Raw genomic sequence first — 18661 nt, 5'->3', positions numbered from 1 at the left:
ATTTTAAAAGATTGATTACAGGTAAGGTGACAAGAATATTTACAAACAAAACCATGCTTTATCTTTTTAAATCCTAGTGGCTTTTTTATCAAAGAAATTTACATCAGCGGTGGAACATATAAACTTAATCCTTTGAGGTCCTGTCAAGAATAAGAATTATGTTGACAATTCATTCTTTCTGTACTCTACTATTACCAATCTTTCTCTTTGTATATGTACAACTTAAATTTCTCTTGACTTTTTTTTTCTTTCTTGAGATGTGGAGAAAGAGAGGAAAAGTTAATAGTCACCATTTACACCAAAACCAACACCTTTCTTTTCACAGAATTCGAGTCATTTGTTTTTTGTTTTTTCAAACACGACTTCAATTGTGAGTTAACTTTTTTATTGATATCTTTAGCATCTGTGTGTTGGTGAGATAAAGCATTGTATTCTGCCACTGCACTGTATTGTTTCTCTTTAAAATGTAGAAATCCTGCTCAAATTATAATTTAGCAAGAGAAATGTGGAGACTACAAGAGATGTGTAAGATACTATATCCAACATATTTTCATGAAGGACGCAATAATTCATGGCAGTTCAATTAAATTTTCTTTTCCATGCAGTGTTCTAAAGATTATTTCTTCAGATAATCAGCAGCTCTTTACTTCCTGTCTAATGTGGTATAGTTAAGGGCATATAAGCGATTTCAATAATAATCATTCATTCAACAGTTCCATGGATGCATGCACTAGATATGAATGTTCGAGTGGGGAGTAATTTTGAAATATGTACACAAAACACAAAATGCCATTGCTTCAGTGATGCCAAAGGGTAGCTTCTAATGCAAAAAAGGGAAAAAATAGAGTTTTTCCATAGCACTTCGCAAGAGAAATAGCAAAAGGGTGACAATAATGGGTTTGATTTGAGAGTAGGTTATAAAGAAAGTGGTGGCAATTCTTAGAAGGCTGCAAAGATGTGGAAGAGAGCCAAGCCATGGCTTTACCGCTGGAAGGGATGAAGGAAAACATGAGTGCTTGCATTTGTGGTGATCCTAGGGACAGGATGGAGGGCAGAGGGGTTGTTAAGGTTGTGGTTCACACACATAAATTCAGACTTTTAAAAATTAAAAACAGTTTTGAAGTAAAGTTAATGAATTATAATTCTCTTTTTGGAAATCTTAAGGACATTTTTTAAAAAAATAAGCAATCTCTTGCTTTGGTCTATAAAGTAGAACAAAATTAGACACTTAAAAAAAACAAGTGATTGGGCCACTATAAATTTTAGTTACCATTGTAAAGCAATCTAGAATGTTTTTAAAAATTTAGAAGAGTGAGCCTTTAGTGTGGGCTGTTCTTTTTTTTTTTTTTTTTAATTTTTTTTTTTAATGTTTTATTTATTTCTAGGAGAGAGAGAGAGAGACAGCATGAGCAGGGGAGGGCCAGAGAGAGAGGGAGTCACAGACTGAAACAGGCTCCAGGCTCTGAGCCGGCAGTCAGCACAGAGCCCGACGCGGGGCTCAAACCCACGAACCGCGAGATCGTGACCTAAGCGAAAGTCGGACGCTCAACCGACTAAGCCACCCAGGCGCCCCGAGTGTGGGCTGTTCTTAAAGTTGGTGTTGGGAGAGAGAATGTTTAAATTAGGCAGTTTAATAACATTGAAAACATAAGATATTAAATCATGATATCTCTGTTTAAATTTTCTGAGCAGCAGAGGAGAAGTTGACTTTGGAAAAACCAATAGGCATAAGATAAGGAGAACATGGCTCATAATTAGGCTTTAGCATATATTTAATATTTGATATTATAGAATAACATTTGCCTAGTGACCAAATTGTGGTTTATCGTAATTATTTGAGTACATAGGCTACCATAATGGCTTAAAAACGAAACAATTTGAATTTTCTTTTTTGTTGTAGTTGGAAGAAATTATCATTTTTCTTCTATCAGGGTATTTAGTTGGTAGTTTAGATTGCTTTTCAGTTTTAGCACCCCACCATGCGAAACCAATTTGAGTCCAGAGCAGAAATTTGAATTTTCCTAGAGTCTTAATATTTTTAGAGTGTGTTAACATTGGTGTTACTGCTAGTCTTGAGGCGTGTGTTTATCTGTAGCTGATTTGGGGGGAAAATGTTGTTATTGCCATTTTTTATTCTATTCTCACATACTGCCATCCTCTAAGAATTAATGATTTATTATACTTCCAGAGACCATCCCCCTCCTTTTTCTAGAGATCAAGGCAGGAGACTTTGGTGGAGGGGGAGGGGAAGGAGGGGGAGGGTAGGGGAAGGAAGGTCCAGGGCACCAGTGGGGTGAGCCTACACTGACCAAAGTGGTGGCTGAACAGACCAGTTTCTTTATCTGGCCCCCAGTCTTCTATGCTTGTGCCAGCAGCACCTGCCTCCTGGTAAGTGTTCAACAATTAGCTGCTCTGTGACTTTGGGAAGTTATGTAAACTTTCTATCATTCCATATCTGGAAAATGGCATAATAATAATAATGGCAAAAAAAAATGGAGCCTAACATTCCATATCTGGAAGATGGTATAATAATATCTGCATCATGAACGCGAAAGGAGATCCTTTTGTCAAGTGTTTCTTCTCACTTCCTTCTTTGTTTTCCTGTTCCCTGGTAGGTGTTAGGCTGCAGGCCTAGCAGTAAATTTTGAGAGGAGCTATCGTGTCATTTGGATATTGTTGTGCATTTGATTGTAGCTCATTCTAGTAATGCCAGACAATGATAATACAGTCCAGGCACTCAGGGGGTATACAGTCTACAGGGAGGGATGGCTATGCAGGGAGAGTCATAACAGGATGTACCACATCCAGGAACTTCGGCTGGCGGAAGGTGCTGAGGAAGTGGTACTAGAACAGATGAATTCCAGGAGGGATCCCAAGAATCTCAAAGGCCTATATTTTAGAATACAAACTTACTGCTGTCATGAATCTATCAATTGTCTCTTTGAAGGAGTGAAACCCCTCAGAGAGGTGCTACTTACATGATGTATTGTTGCTGCTCAGCCCTGCCCAAATACAGTGACGTTTTTGAAATCAATTCAGGTTTCTTTTTTTCTCTCATACTCCTCTGGCTCACGAGTTCTGTTAAACGTTTTAGGCTTTCCTATGTAAGGAAAGCCTAAAGGAACATTGTTACCACCTCTGCCGCCACCCCCGTTGCAAGGAAATCCTTATCGCCCCAGAAAACAGACTTTGTTTTTGCCTAGTTTGATTCCGTTTAGTGAGGTGAAGAGAGAATTTTTATTACACACGACTCCTTCCGGTTCTTATTACGAATTGTAAAAAGTAGCCCAAAAATGGTGTTTAAGGAAATCTCTGACACTGACAAATAATTATTTTATATCCCAATTTTACACGGTAACCTTGAGCTCATATCTCTTCAGCGGAATGATCACTTTAGGAAGAAGTGAGGACTTCGGGATAGATCCGAGTGAGGCATCAGCACTCTGAGTAAAATATATGGCCATGTCTCCATTCTCCCTCATCCACAATCAATTGGATTCTTTTAGTTTAATATTTACTTGCTAAGATGAGATGCTAGTCTGCATGGTGATAAACAGTCTGCTCCTGGCATCTGAAGGTGACCTGTCAGTTCATATGGACAAATCTCCTGCTTACTGAAATGTACAAAATAAATCATTAAAGCAGGCAGGTGCTCATTCCCAGATTTAAATCACCATAGATTTATGATTTGAATTAATGCTTCATTTGGCCATAGAAATAGATGCTGAGACAAATGATATGCACTGGTTGGGGTTTCCATACTGTAGCCATCCTGATATTGATTACTAAGATGTCTTTGCAATCTCTTGTTTATATCAAGTACTATCTTGTGACAGGTTGGCTGATATGAGCTACATTGCAGATAAGAAGGAAAAATGTCCTGGATTCTTTTTAGTGGCAACACTATCCACAACATACAGGCCAGATAAATTGCTATTTTTTTTTTTTTTTTTTTTTTTTTTGCTTTAAGGACTGATCTACATAACCAGCTTAAAAAAATGCTGTTTGGAAATTGGGACTGGGATATTGGAAAGGCAGAATTTAAAACCGGTGAACCCAAGGTCAATTCCATAGTATCTATGGCTGTGTTTTTATCTGCTTATCTTTTTTTTGAGCATCATGCACATTTTTGAGGATACTAAATTAATCACAATCGATTTAATCTAAATAAAGGAAACTTATTTTTACTTCTAGTTTTTAAATGCTATATAAATATTGACATAGTGAGCATCTCAGTAGTTTCTGTTATTTAAATACTTGCTAAACCTAATATCTTATTCCCTTAACTAATGACAACAAAGGAAATGACTCTTTAAAGATAAATACATTAAATATTATTCCCAAGTGCGAGACTTTGTGGACTATAATTTACCAAGAGGCAGGAAAAGACTGCATTTTTACCTTCTCTTAACATTTTATTTAAGGAAAACAGTATGTACACAGTTTAAAGAATACTCGGAGGATTTAAGAGGGACCTTTGCCACTAGCTAATATCTGACTCATAGAACTGGTAAACAGCTATCAACAATAGTAGATTGCTTGCTTAGTAGGAAATGAGTTCATATCTATTCAAAATGTGATCTCAAAACAGATGTCCCAAGAAAATCTCATTGTTTAAACTATAGGCAGAACCCCCTAACTGCTGTTATTTCTTTAAGGAAGTGAAGTCATCTTAAGACTTCAGAATGTCTCTTTCAGAACACTGGTACACAGGCAAGAGGACACTGAGGCAGCGATCCACAAACTGAACGCATTTCAAATGCCCGATGTACCATTCATTTTCATTTTCTTAAACTTCAGTAGTTAACAAGGATGTAGGAGGTTCAAGTAAACACAAGAACTTGAGTTTGGGATGAACAGCTGTGTTCGTCCATAATATTCCTTACTTGTTATTTCTGTCCATCAACCAACAGCCATAACAAAAAGAAAATAATGGTGGGGGGGGGTGGGGAGCCAGGCCAGGCAGATAGTAGATAAAATTATCTTACCCAGCTGACCATCCCCTTATCTTTTTTTTTAACCATTCCTGCAGAAATAGAATAGTTTATACTATAGTCATTTCCTTTCTTCTAACTCACGTGTGTATTTGGAAGGAAAAATTAATTTTATGATCTCAGGAAAAAGTCTTGGAGACCTTGAGAAAGCAAATAAAAGGAAACTGAGAACACAGGCCACCAAGCAGAGCTCTGCAGTTGCACATTGGATCCTCTGCCTTGGCAATGTTAATGAACCTCAAATCCTTCCTATAATTAGATGAGGGAATTGCTTATATTTTCAAACAGATGATGCTGCTATAATGAAACGATTGACAGGGAATTTAAGAGTGTCTACAGTAGTCATTTGGTTTCTGTTATAAAAAAAAAAGTTTAAAAAGAAGATTGGCTTTAGACATAGGTCCTGAGAGAGGTAGTAATTTACATAGCATGCTATGACAGGTGTCTTTGTATAGTAAGGAAATAAAATGGAAGACTAGAGAAATGATGGGCAGGTACAGCAATTTTTTGGGGAGGGGTGTCCTATGCTTATTCTGCTTAGGTTCTTTAAAAGGGGCCGAGGCTCAAGAGATGGATCCGGATTGAGTGCACAGCTGTAACTGCTGATGAGCTAATTGCTCCTTATCTCTCAGCCCCATTCATCTTCATTTTTTACCAATTACTGAGAATTATCTGTGTTCTCAGTTGGATATGAGAGTTAATCCTTTTTGGTTAAGCTGGCAGTACTGTGAGCAGATTCCAAATCGGAGGGTGAAAAAGCCAGAGCAAGCTTGCTCTAAAAATGTCTCCAGTTCAATTACAGTATCACTGATTCATAAGAAATTTGCCATTGTTTAACAGATTAAATGTGGAAAGTTTTTTTTTCAAACTTTCTTAATGTTTCTCTGCCTAACAATGATTTGTAAGATCCTTCTTCCTGTCTGATGAGTAAATTTAACAATATTAACAGCCAGGGTCTTGTAAACATGGAAACACACATAGGACTACCCTAAAAGGCTAAAAAGATTCTGACACATGAAATGAGAAATATTTTAGAACTGATAGCTGTCAATTTATATATAAACACTTTAAATCAATGCTTTTGCTCTGTGATTTCACATATGGCGAGGAAAGTACATCCAAACATAAACCTTTTCACAAATGTCACATTAGTGGAATTTTAATGGAAGGACCACATAAGCATCTCTTAAAAGTGTAGGAACTGCCATGGTTTGTAATTCAATCGATTGTGAATAAGCCATATGGTTCACATCATTCCCTATGCAAAAGATATCTTCATATCCTGACATTTCACACAAATATGCTTACCCCAACATTAAAAAACTAAAAAGTGATAAGCTACTCTTTTATACATTTTAATGCATTTGTGGATATTTACTATTTCTGGCATTTTCTCCATTATATATTTTAAGTATGGTCATCTAATGTGAAAACATAAAGAACAAACAGCAAATTTAAAACAAAATTATCAAAAATTATTGCCTAAAATTTAAACATCTTCAAACATGACCAAGATGAGTCCTCTTAGATGCATTCATGAACTGAGATGGGAGAGCAGAGGGCAAAATAAGTCAGAACATTTAGCTTATAGTAATAACACAGCTAATAAATAACATAGCTACTTAGATAAGTCTCTTAATTTCTCAGTGTCATTATTAATAAATAAGCAGCTTGATGCCCAGTTACCTTCTTGGCTCTAAAACTCCTTGATGTTTGAAAACACCATAGACGATAAAAGGCAAAAAGGTATAGTTTACAGTGGTTTCTAAAATAAAATCTAAACCTGAAATGACATAAATGTCCAAAACAAGGCACCATTGGGTATATTTTAATACATAATTTCACATATTATTGTAACCATTATCTATAATATATAAGGGTAGAAGGTGCTTATTTTGCAAGTAAGAAAAAAAGATGATACAGAATTTTATACCCTTATACTATATATACATCCATTTCATTAGAGTTGGAAGGAACTAAACAAGAATTTATGTTGTTATTTTCTTGTGGAAGAATTATGAATAGTTTCTCAAAAAAATATAAGATAGCTGTAAGTTAGATTATTTTAAAATGACACATGACTGTGTTAAAAATGGGTCATTTTAGTAGGCTCTTTTTTGTGATTTTCTCTAGAAAGTGGATGGCATCATTTTCCATTTTCTCTCATGACATGTTTGATCGTTATTGGTTATATGAAAGAATAGAAACACCAGTGATCTTAACAGGTGACTGTGGAAAAAATACATTTCTGTTTTTAAAAGAACACTTTTCTCATTTAAAAATTTTTGAGCACCTATTTCTAAATGAATCTTTGTATGTTAATAAAATCATTAGAGTTTGATCAGTAACATGAACCAGCTTCTTGGGTGAATTATTAAATGTATTTCATGATATTGATAACTGGAGTGCAGAGAGTGTTTCCACTTTTTATTCAGTGTCTGCTTCATTTTCAAGAAGTTTTTTAATTTATATGGACAGTCGAAGAACATAATTAGAAAATATTAGCCTAACGATTTTGCTTTAGTTTTAATATTGCTTATTCCTACTAATGACAGGATAATGAAGTAAGCCTGATAATTCAAGCATTTCATATTAAGAAATGTAAATTGAATTATTTTATTTGGTGCTCTATTCTTGTAATCATAAAACATAAGGAAATGTTAAGTTCTATCTACTTGGCTATGTTATATGGTATACTCCACATTCCAGGAGATTGAGAGCACTTATGACAGCCTTGGAAATGTGAATATCATTGAGGAGAGCCCTAAAAATGATCTTTGCAGTCCACGCCAACATACCATTATGTTTATATAAACTTTAAAAATAAAGTGGGAGAAAACATTTCAGTTTAAAATAACCTCAAACCTTATTGAGTTCTATTAATATCAGATAACTCATTATGCATTAATATGATTATTTCATCTGTTTTATGTTTTAACTTCATATGATGATATAGGATTAAAATAAATCTTCAACTTTCTGATCTGTAAACTATAATGTTTAGTGGTATAAATTTTCAAATATCTCAGGATGATCTGATAATAGAAAATTTATTCTTTGAGATGTCACTAGGGTATTCATGTCCAACATTTCTCTGAGTTTGAGCCTACAAGTTTATGACTGTAAACTCAGTGTCCATGTCGCCAGAGCTAGTGTTTCACATTTCTGTGACTGTGTTTCTTCTCTAAAATGTCCAAATGTTCCCAAGTTGTACAAAGCCATTTGTATGGCTCATGGCATGTCAAATTGAATACAAGATGGAATAACTAAATGATAATAAGTAAATAATATAGTAGTTGACATAAATGCCTAAAAATGTCAATTCACTGAGGATGAAATAATGTGGCATACATAATCTTGCAGACTTGATGCCCCCCACCCCTCCCCCCACAATGAGCCTCGATCATTTGGAAAATAGGAAAGAATAGAGGATTTAAATATGGTTTTCTTTAACAGCAGGTTATAATGGAAACACAGACCCTTACATTCAGTGCTGAGAGAATTACCAGTTTGATAATGATTAGGAATGTTGTTATTAAAACAGTATGTGCAGTTCATTTTCAACAGTTTTGAATTAGAGTCTGCACTAATGAAACGGATACGGTTTCCTTCACAAAGGGCAGATCTGTTAGTTAATATCGCTGCAGCAGTGCCTCGCAGACCATGCCTTTAGCTCTATTTGTATTTCACAGCATGATAAGCAAAGAGTGTTGATTTTCAAGGATCCTGCTGATGAAAGGTAATGGCATTATTACATCTTTATCTCAAAAGCAGAACTGAGTGGTAAATGATTTTTTTTCTTTGTAGCACAAAAGATTTCTTGGTTAGAAAGCCTTTTTTATTTCTTTACTCATTTTAGTCTTGGAAATGATATGTTATTATTTAATGTCTGCACAGCAAGCTTGAAAGCACCTAATAGCGAATGGATTGGAAGTGCAGTGCCTCCTGCTCACAGATATGGATCTTCTCAGTCACACGCTGTACCAGCTGTCATGCCAGCCATACTGCTGTGATTTAATTAGTCTGTTTATGTCCTTTCTAATAATATTTCCATCTCTATGAAAGGGCAAATGCGACAGGGACTTTTTCCCTTTCTGGTTCTGCAGACTGGAGAATGTGGCCTACATCTGATATGTGGGGGCGCAGGATTGAATGACCATTCCTGTCACTTCAAGCTGTTGATAAATTGTTCAGCCAAGAAGTGGACTTACTTCCTTGGGGTCATTTCTTGTCTAGGAGTAATAATCTGCATAGGGACAAAGAAGAGAGGCTATGTGCGTGCGTGTGTCTATGTGTGTGTACGCAGGTGTTGAAAAGTTAAAACAAATGATAAGAAAATGTGAGCTCTGTATTTTTATCAACATTGTGCATGCTTTTTGGTCACATATTTAAGTCTTCTTATCAACTGAGCTCTTGCAACATTACAGCAGTTCAAAATTCACAAGAAAGTTTTACATTTTTCCTAAATGAAAATTCAAAACCAAGTTATTCCTCTGACATTTTACATGTACAACTACATTGATTGGGATCTTTGGGTGAATCTCTGTTTTATACAATACATTGCATGTCAGGATATTCAGGGAAAGACAGCCTCACCATATTTAGAGAACATTTAATAATCACTTTTTTACTTAAACTTTTTTCCTCAAAATATATTTAACTTAAAAAGATAGCTTGTGCCCAAAACAAACTCACTCCACACACAAAATCATGTAAGAAAGCACACGTTAATAAACAAATATAAAGGTGATATGACTTTATTAAATCTAATATGGTGATTCACAGCTTATACTCGGACACTATGTGTGCCATTTGAGGGATTCAAGGGTACTTTCAAACCCAGTAGCCTTGTGATCATTCTCGATTCTGCCTTAGGATTCTAAATTCTTAATGTTTTATGAGATACAGATCCATAAAATGGAGATGGGAGAAAAAAGAGATTTCTGAAACCAATTTCAGTTGTTTTTATTTTATACGTTTGTCTTAGAAATAAAAATGTTTGTATCATTTATAAACAATCTGTTAATTAATAAGTTCTAGATGTTTTAGTCTGCTTTTTAGAAATAGACTGCTTTTTCTTTGTTTCTCCATAATTTATCTAAGTGCTTGAACTTGTGTTAACGGAGTCTTCTGGACTCTCTTCTCCCTGGCATATCTTGTATTTGCTTGTATTGTTCTGTTTTTCCTCTCTCATTCTTTCCTTTTGGATAACCCATCTACACAGCTTTGGAGTAGGTCTTGTTAAAACAACAGGTATATATATTGGCAATAGATATCCAATATTATTTTATGTGAAAATATCAAGGTTAAAAAATGCTAATCTTATCAAAATGGTCAAATTGTTCTAATATGATTTTCTTTAGCAACCTCAGTGTCAGCCTTTGAGAGTTTTAATGCACACAGGTATGCATTTACTTTCTTTTTGCTCTTTCATATCTATTATTAGATAATAATAACCTTTGCCTATATCAGGATAAAAGGTCATAGTCTAGAATTTTTAAAAAATTAATTACATCAAATGAGCATTAAGATTATAAAATTTCTTATGTCTCTTAGTAAATGAGAGCACTATTTTTATTCCTTTAGATTCAGATTCCTCTGCTTGATAATATATGGCCTTAGCAATTAGATAGCTAGATCTCTCTCTCTCTCTCTCTCTCTCTCTCACACACACACACACACACACACACACACACACACACACACATTCAGTCACTCATGCGTGTATCCTGTTATTTCAGCTTTCAAGGATCTCTCAGTAACTTTTTACAGGTATAAACTAAATTAACTAAATACATTTTTTAAATTATTTTACTTTGTAAAGCTGTAGAAATCCTTAGTCAGCTCTCTTTCTACTGAGGTGTAATCTCACTATGGTCTACATTGGCCATACTGTGGAAACTAAATGTTGGTGATTAAGTTATCTTGACGTGAACCATTTTGAAAAAACTCACCACGGAGCATTTGATGGTATTTTTTATTAATTGGATAAATGAATTGTGAGATGTGTGATTGCATGATGATGTACTCATTTAGTTGTTGCTTTTTGATTTTACTAATCTCTGTCATATTGGATTTATAAATGGAATGGAGTGACCTTTGAAACTGTGATGGAAATGAAGAGATAAACACAACTTGAAAGGACAAACCAATTAATATCAATGTGTTTGTTACACGTACATGAGGAATTTTAATCCTTTGCTCTCTACAGTAACTTTGTGATTTTTTTGTTGGGTAAAGGAGCACACTTTTTGGTAGATACAGGTTTTAATCTTATTTTTTTCTAAAATGTGTAAATGTACATGACATCGTGTGTATATGACCCACAATTAGTTTTTCTTTTTAGTCCGTGAAAATTGGTACTGCCTTTAAAAGGTGTGACGGCATCCGCTTTTAATAAGAAAGCAGCTATGTATATACATATATTCAAACATATATGCATATAAGATATTCATTTATATTCACATTGTATGCTTTTAAATGCATATTGTAATCCTAGTAGTGAATTCTTGAATAGACCTCTCTTGTATGTTTGGACTTAGAACTAATCCTTTCCATTGTCCATAGAATAGATTTAGATTTTTTCTAAAAATCTTGATGCAGGGATCATAAATAAAGTATTTAGCATTTTAACCTGTTGACCTGTAATGTTAAAAAATATTGCTCAAAATCAATAAGTATACTTGAGTATGCTTTTAAAATAAAATATGAGTAGCCATTTATACTTTCTTCTTACCTTGTACTTTCTCCTTTGCCTTTCCAACTTTTTTTCAACCTAATTGGGTTTATTTTAATTAAAAAAAATCAAGTTCTGCTGTGGTGTGAATTTTAGAACACTTGTACATTCTATCCCCTTTAATAGCTTAATTATAGAATATAATCAATTTAATATACAGGTTTTGAAATATTGCCATTGATGCACAACAAGGAAAAAAGTAATACAAGCTTGACATTTTAAAACACCAGCATTGAAAGACTTTCACTTCTAATTGATTTTTAAAAGAGTTCCCTAGAAATGTGAGCTCAGAAATGTTTATAACAGCTTTGGCAACATTCCAAAATGTTTACCACAAAGTGTAACTCAGCAGTTTCTGAGTTCTCTCATCAACTAAGAAAGATGTGTCCCATAATTGGCTTAATCCATGTTGATATTGAACCCCCCACCCCACATACACGTTATTTTTTTAAACACATAAATTCTCAAAATGATCACTTCAAAATAAGAAATGTTTTTACTTTCACTAGACAGAAATTTTTAACAAGAAAGTTATGGATGAGCAAAGCATAGATATCTTTATATTTTTCTGAAATTACATATTTTCTTACCCCCTTACCTTTTTTAAAAAAGTATATTGACCTTCAACACTGATAAATCTGACAAAAAGGTGATTTCTTTTTAAATATGTTAATATTATAGCCCTCCTCTGGTTGATTGTAGGTATAAAAAACTTCCTCAGACAGCTAAAAAAATTAATGGATATGACATCCATTCTATTTTAACAAGCAAGCAGACCAAAATATGAGGAACATTGACCACAAGCAATTACTTTAAAAGGCTACTGCTAAGTATTTCAGGAAAAATGATTCTGTTGACTAGTTGTTTGTCAGTTCCTGTACTTTTTTTATTGATTGCTTTTGAATATATAGCCCCATGATTGAAAATGTTGCTGGTAATATCTTCTTTTTATGGTGCCGACCCTACTTCCTGTGATTGATAAGAAATAAATTTACACACAATGGATATAAAGTTTATTTAGATCTTTATCTACTTTCTAATAATAATTTTGTAGTGTGAAGTTTCTTTGAAACTTAGTCATACAGTAGTCAAAAACTTTTTAACTCTTTTACTCTTCCAGTCATTTAGTATTGGGTGCAATTTTCTCAAATGTGATTAAGCACAATAATGTGATATTTCGAAATATGAGCCAGAATGAGTCACTTATTTGTAAGCATTTCTTTCTGAGGTGAAAACTGCACCATAATGGTATACCATCTATTTATTTCCCTACGAATCGGGAGTGACTGGTAGTTTGAAATTTCCATATCATAAGCTTAGGAAATGCAGGCAGTATCACATTTAGTCAATAACCAGAAATTCTGATTAGATACAAATCACTAATGATGAGAAATCAAGGTGACAAAAATAATGAATGAAAAAAGAAGTTGATAAAAAAATAGGTAAGGAAGTCATCTAGTAGAGAGTGTTAATTTGTCAAAATAATTCATTGCCTAATATAAATTGCATCTGAGAAAAAAGTTTCTATGAAAATTTGTCTCTCAATATCACAATCACATCTGTTTTTCTCCAAATTCCAACTTTAAAAACTATATTAGAAACAGCATTTAAATGTTATCACATCTTCTAAACATATATACATATGTTTATATACATATATACAAATGTATATATATATACATTTGCTTCCTTTTATACTCTTGAAAACCTAATGGCCTATTTTCCTGTGATTGAGGTTAAAAGAAAAGAAAACAAAACAAAACAAAATGAAAACCTTGAACACCATGCAGTTGAACATCATTTTCACTTTCTTATACCAAAGGTACTTTCTCTGTGAAGTCATGTTTGACCCCAAATTCTAAGATTCACATATACTAATCTTCATGTGCCTGGCTTTCTACTGATATGTAAGCTGCTTTTCTGTTAATCTTCAGACTCCCTCACACTGTGAGTACTCTGCAATATTTACTGCTGTCCTCCAAACAAGCTTTTTGGTGGGGGTGTTGGTATGGAGGGAGAGAGGGAAGGAGGGAGAAAATGAGGAGGAGAACTTATAAGTGAAAACTGAGAAGCAGTACAACTTTGTGGTTCAGCGTTGAGTTGAGAACAAAGAACCTGGTGCCTAACTGCTTGGGTGTAATGCATGGCTCTCTTTACTAATACTTTAGGACATGTTTGTGTCAAACTCAGTCTGTCTCAGCTTCCTCATCTCTGTCATAGGTATGATAATTATAAATATTTCGCACTGGGTGTTATATGGAAACCAACTTGACAATAAGCTATTTATAAAAAAAAGTAATTATAAATATTTCATCAGGTTCTTTGGAGATTATTTGGGTTAAATTAGTTCTCAGAATACAACCTGACACATTGTGAGCACTACACAAAAGTTTATTAAATAGAAAATACAAATCAAATCATAAAATGTATACAAACACATGAGCACAGACATACACACTCACAAATAATCTTCTAAGAAGTTTCTAGTATTCCCTACATTATTTGAAACCATATATACTATTTTTTCCTCTATGTACCTTGAACATTCCTTACTTATCCAGAATCTTTACTAGTTGATTCTGATTTAATATTTATCCACAGAGTGTTTTATTGATGATTTTCACGCAGTGTGAGCCTCGTTTATGCTCAGAAAATATGCTACCATATTTAGATGACATAGCTACACTTTTAAAAAACACATACACATAGGAAAAGAAAGAAGTTGTCAGTTATTTCATTGGCATATTTTTAAAGGAAATCGATAATCAGCCTGTAAACTTTTAATTGAAAAGTTTTGTCTCATGTTATCAGACAAATACGTACTCCAACTCTAAAAACTGACATTACTTTATTCAGTTCACATAAGACTTCCTTTAATTAGCCCTTAATAAGCTTGGTTTAACTGGGATTTATGAAAGAACAGTGGTCATTAACATTAGCCAGATTAAGACTGTGTTAATTACTATTGATAGATAAAATAACGTGCAAAAATGGTTTAAATTGTTTCTGTACTTATGAATTGAAAATAAGGTTGAAGCTCTTAAATGGAAGCCATATTTTATTTATACTTTAAAATTGAATATAGATGTCTATGCATGTGGGCATAACAATAGGGCTCATGATTTCATGGTTTAAGTTTTACAACCTCTTTAGATTGTCTATGAATTAGAGGTAATCTTAAAATATCATTTTGGATAATTTCCCAAAGTTTATGTATGGATTTTTTATATTTACTTTTATGATTTATGATATGCCATTTTAGTTAGTTACAAATGAATATCTTAATTATACATTATCTTCAAAAGACATAGTTACTTCCTTTTTATTAACTGATAGAACCAAATGATTCCCTCTAACTTGAGAGAATTTTTATGATTGTGGCAGTTTCATGTTAATGATATCTTTTATTGTTTATAGCTACCCTTGTTTTCTGTTTTTCTTATCCTATTTGGAGTTAATGATAACTTAAATTTAGCTGTTTCCCCCCTCCATGTATTAGCAATTGCCCATTACATCAAGTGAAGATATTTCTCAGGATACTTCAAGTACTTCCTGTGCTACCCATTGTCATACCCATTTCCTTGAAATGGCTCTTGTAGAATATATAGAGTAGTTAATGTTATTCAGAGCAGATCAACCAACAGTGAGCTCTGGATTGATGGAACCAATGGAATTCATGTAGCCTTCATCCTTCAGAGAACTGTGGAATCTAATAATAAATTTTATAGATTGTGTTAATTTACTCTCCTTACTTGTGAATGATATAGACTACCCACTTCCACTTAAAGATCCATACCAAGACTTTTTGTATTGTCCCAAGCAAAGTGAATTATAAATAAATACAATCTTGCCCCAGCATAGACTCTGACTTTGTCTTTCCCAAACTCAGCAAATAGCAACCTTGTTTCTTTTTAAACCCTCATGCCCAATCTAGAACACTTAGAATTATACTTCATATGTATCTCTTCCCCTATCCTGCATCTCCGATCATTATTAATACATCACTGTGTCTGTTTATTCTTTTTCCAACCCATATGTTGGGCTCATATTCCTCTCTCCATTGCATCTGTTACCAGCATGGTAACCCAAGTTAGCAACTCCTACCTAGTCCAGTCTGCCTGACTTCACTTTTTGTCTTTTATCTCCTCTGTCCTTATAACAGTTACTGTGATGATTATCAAGCATAAATTCAATCATAAAATATTCCTTTTAAAAAGCCTTCATTGACTTTTTATTATGCTTAGAAGAAAATTCAACTTCCTTAGCATAGTCTGGAAGACCATGCGCAATAAAGAGCATACTCTACCTCTGCTCTCAAGACCCTTGTGAGTTTGTCTTCCCCTGATGCTCTCTCCACATTTCTTCAGTTCCCCAAATGCACTGCATACCTTTCTTCCCCTAGGATTTCTCAAACCTAAGTAGTGGGACCCTTTTCTCTTTGTTCTTGACTTTTCTAGTTCCTACTCATTGTCCAATCCCTGCCTCATGCCCATTCCTGAATGCGAAATTTATTCTCCTCTTCTCCAACCCATTTTCCACCGTACCATGCTGCTCCTTCTGTAGTGCTTTGAATAATTTATAATCTTTATTTGCAAGTCTCTTTGCCTCATGACCATACTCTTCCTTGAGACTGTCAGGTTGCTGAGGGCAGGGAGCCTTAGCTGCATCGACTGGCATGTGTTGTCAGCATAGATGTTCAACAAATATTCCAGGAGGGAAATGGTGGGATTTGGGAACTAGAAGAAGCCTTGAGCTAGCATTTGGTACGCACAGCTCTGCATGTCGGCAGTAGGTCCTGGTGCGCTGGACCTGGTTCACAAAAGTCAGTTGCCAAAGAATCCATGACCTAATTGTTAAAAAATTCACTATTAAAATTCGATTATATACATATAGAAATAAATTTAAAAAATGGTTGCAAACACTCAAAACTTAAAATAATTGTGAATGAATGTTTAATGAATGAGTGTTATAATAGTCAAGAATGCCATGCGTATCCATATCCATGTTACTACTGGCTCTCTCTTTACTCGTGGAATTCCTCTATACTCTTAAGAATTAGAATATTTCCTTCATTTCAAAGATGAGTCCAAGCTGCCCTTTGTTCAGTGCAGCATTCCACGGTTTTACTACGTACAGTTTTTAGTCTCATTTTCACATCTCCTTTTTCTTTTCATTTAATCTGAGACATAAAATGTTAATATTGTTGGCATTTCCATTTTACAGATGAGTAAATTGAATCTCAGAGGACATAATTTCTTGCCTGACATTTTGTGACTTTTAAGGTAGTGTAACTGAAGGCAGGGCCCACTATTTGGTCTGCTACTTTGGTGTTTATTCCAGGTTATTACAAGAGGGGGAAGAAGGTTCATTCTTTAAAAAAAAAAAAAATCTGTTAAATGAGAAATCCAAGGAGTTGATTTCCAGTTTAATTTTACCCATACCTATCTAAGTGAACTCGAAGACATAATATTACCTTTATGTATCTTACTCTAAGGTTGGTGAATTTCAGGGCTTAGAATTAAACACTCTCAATTTATATAATTCTATGATTATGTAATGTAATAGAACGTAGGTAGATGGTATCAAGTCACTTCATATTATGGAGAGGGGAGGTAGGATGTTACTATGGTGATTCAAGAACAGAATATATTAAGGTGTTTAGATTTCTGTGGACATAATTCATAGACTGTGGAGAATTTGAAAATAAAATTTGAGTTGGTACCCTGTCAACTTTATTATTTATCATTTTCCAGTTTTTTACCCTTGACCAACAAAATAACCTGAAAGATATAACAACAAAAATATCTGTGACTCTCTATCCTTGTTTAATAACTATTTTAAGTCATCTTCCTAGGATTGTCCCCCAAATAATATGCATTCTCTATATCTAAGCTGTTTATGTGGTATGTTCCCTGGATTATGCTATAAACCCTTTGTGGCAGGGACCTTGTCTTTTTATATGCTCTATAAAGTACCATGCATACCTAGGGAATTTTATGAATGATAATAAAAAGGGAAGCTCAAAAAAAAAACCTTTCATCAATAGTGTTTTATTTTGCATGTGAATTTAGGGACGAATTCATGCTATTGTCCATATTTCTAGAAAAATAGCTGCTTATATTACAAAAGTTGACTATGAAGAAAGCATGTAATATTAAATCTGAAAATCTACATTGTTGGTAAAGGAAAAATAAATGAAGCAATACAATTTTGCTTTTTCCTGTCCATTACAAAAATATTGCCAAGTCTGGCATGTGGTTCATAAAAACCAAACATTTTCTAATACAGCTGTGCATGAGGAAATGAAATACTGCAGGTATAAGAAACCACCTGTTTGCCAGAACAGGAGTTTCAAAAAAGATAAATAGCAAAATATTATACGTGTCCCTGCTGAAAGTCTATTCTACTATTAATATTAAAAGCTTAGGACTTGTTTTCCAAACAGGTGCTTTGCATGTGAATTGAAGGCTGAATAAGTCCATGGATGATTCACTAATAAATACCATTGGTTTTTCTGTTCTGTACCCAAGATGATATTGAATACAACTGTCAAAGATAATTTTGCAATTCAGTTTTAAATGCCCCAAATTATAACAAAACACAAATTCCTGTTTACTCAGAATGCTCTCCTTTGTCTCCTTCATCTTAGTTGCAAAACCCTCATGAACTTGACAGTGTTCTCCCTTGATGAAGAGAAAGTCTGAAATATGCCATAAATCATACTGAGCTACCAGAGAAATTCAAATTTCTGTAAGCACGAGTACCGAGGGACCGCTTAGGCACTGCCTGAGCCATAATGCAACATTCACAACGAGATCATTGCGTCATAATCTCATTCTGGCTGTGATTTGCTTTGTGTGGAGGGGCCTCAAATGTCAGAGAGAAGGAAAGGGGGGGGAGCTATTGTCAGGTTAGATTTCTCTCCTATTTT

General features: G+C 34.2%; 1 protein-coding gene across 1 annotated transcript in view; it reads left to right on the top strand.

Moving 5' to 3' along the window:
- The window catches only part of DACH1 (dachshund family transcription factor 1), a 425335-nt gene that overhangs the window by 231912 nt on the left and 174762 nt on the right, over positions 1–18661 (top strand). The gene's annotated exons all lie outside the window — the stretch shown is intronic.

The sequence above is a fragment of the Hyaena hyaena genome, unplaced genomic scaffold (genome assembly GCF_003009895.1).
Source record: "Hyaena hyaena isolate Hyena2069 unplaced genomic scaffold, ASM300989v1 scaffold_239, whole genome shotgun sequence".
Lineage (NCBI taxonomy): Eukaryota > Metazoa > Chordata > Mammalia > Carnivora > Hyaenidae > Hyaena > Hyaena hyaena.
This window is presented reverse-complemented; position numbering and strand designations above follow the sequence as displayed.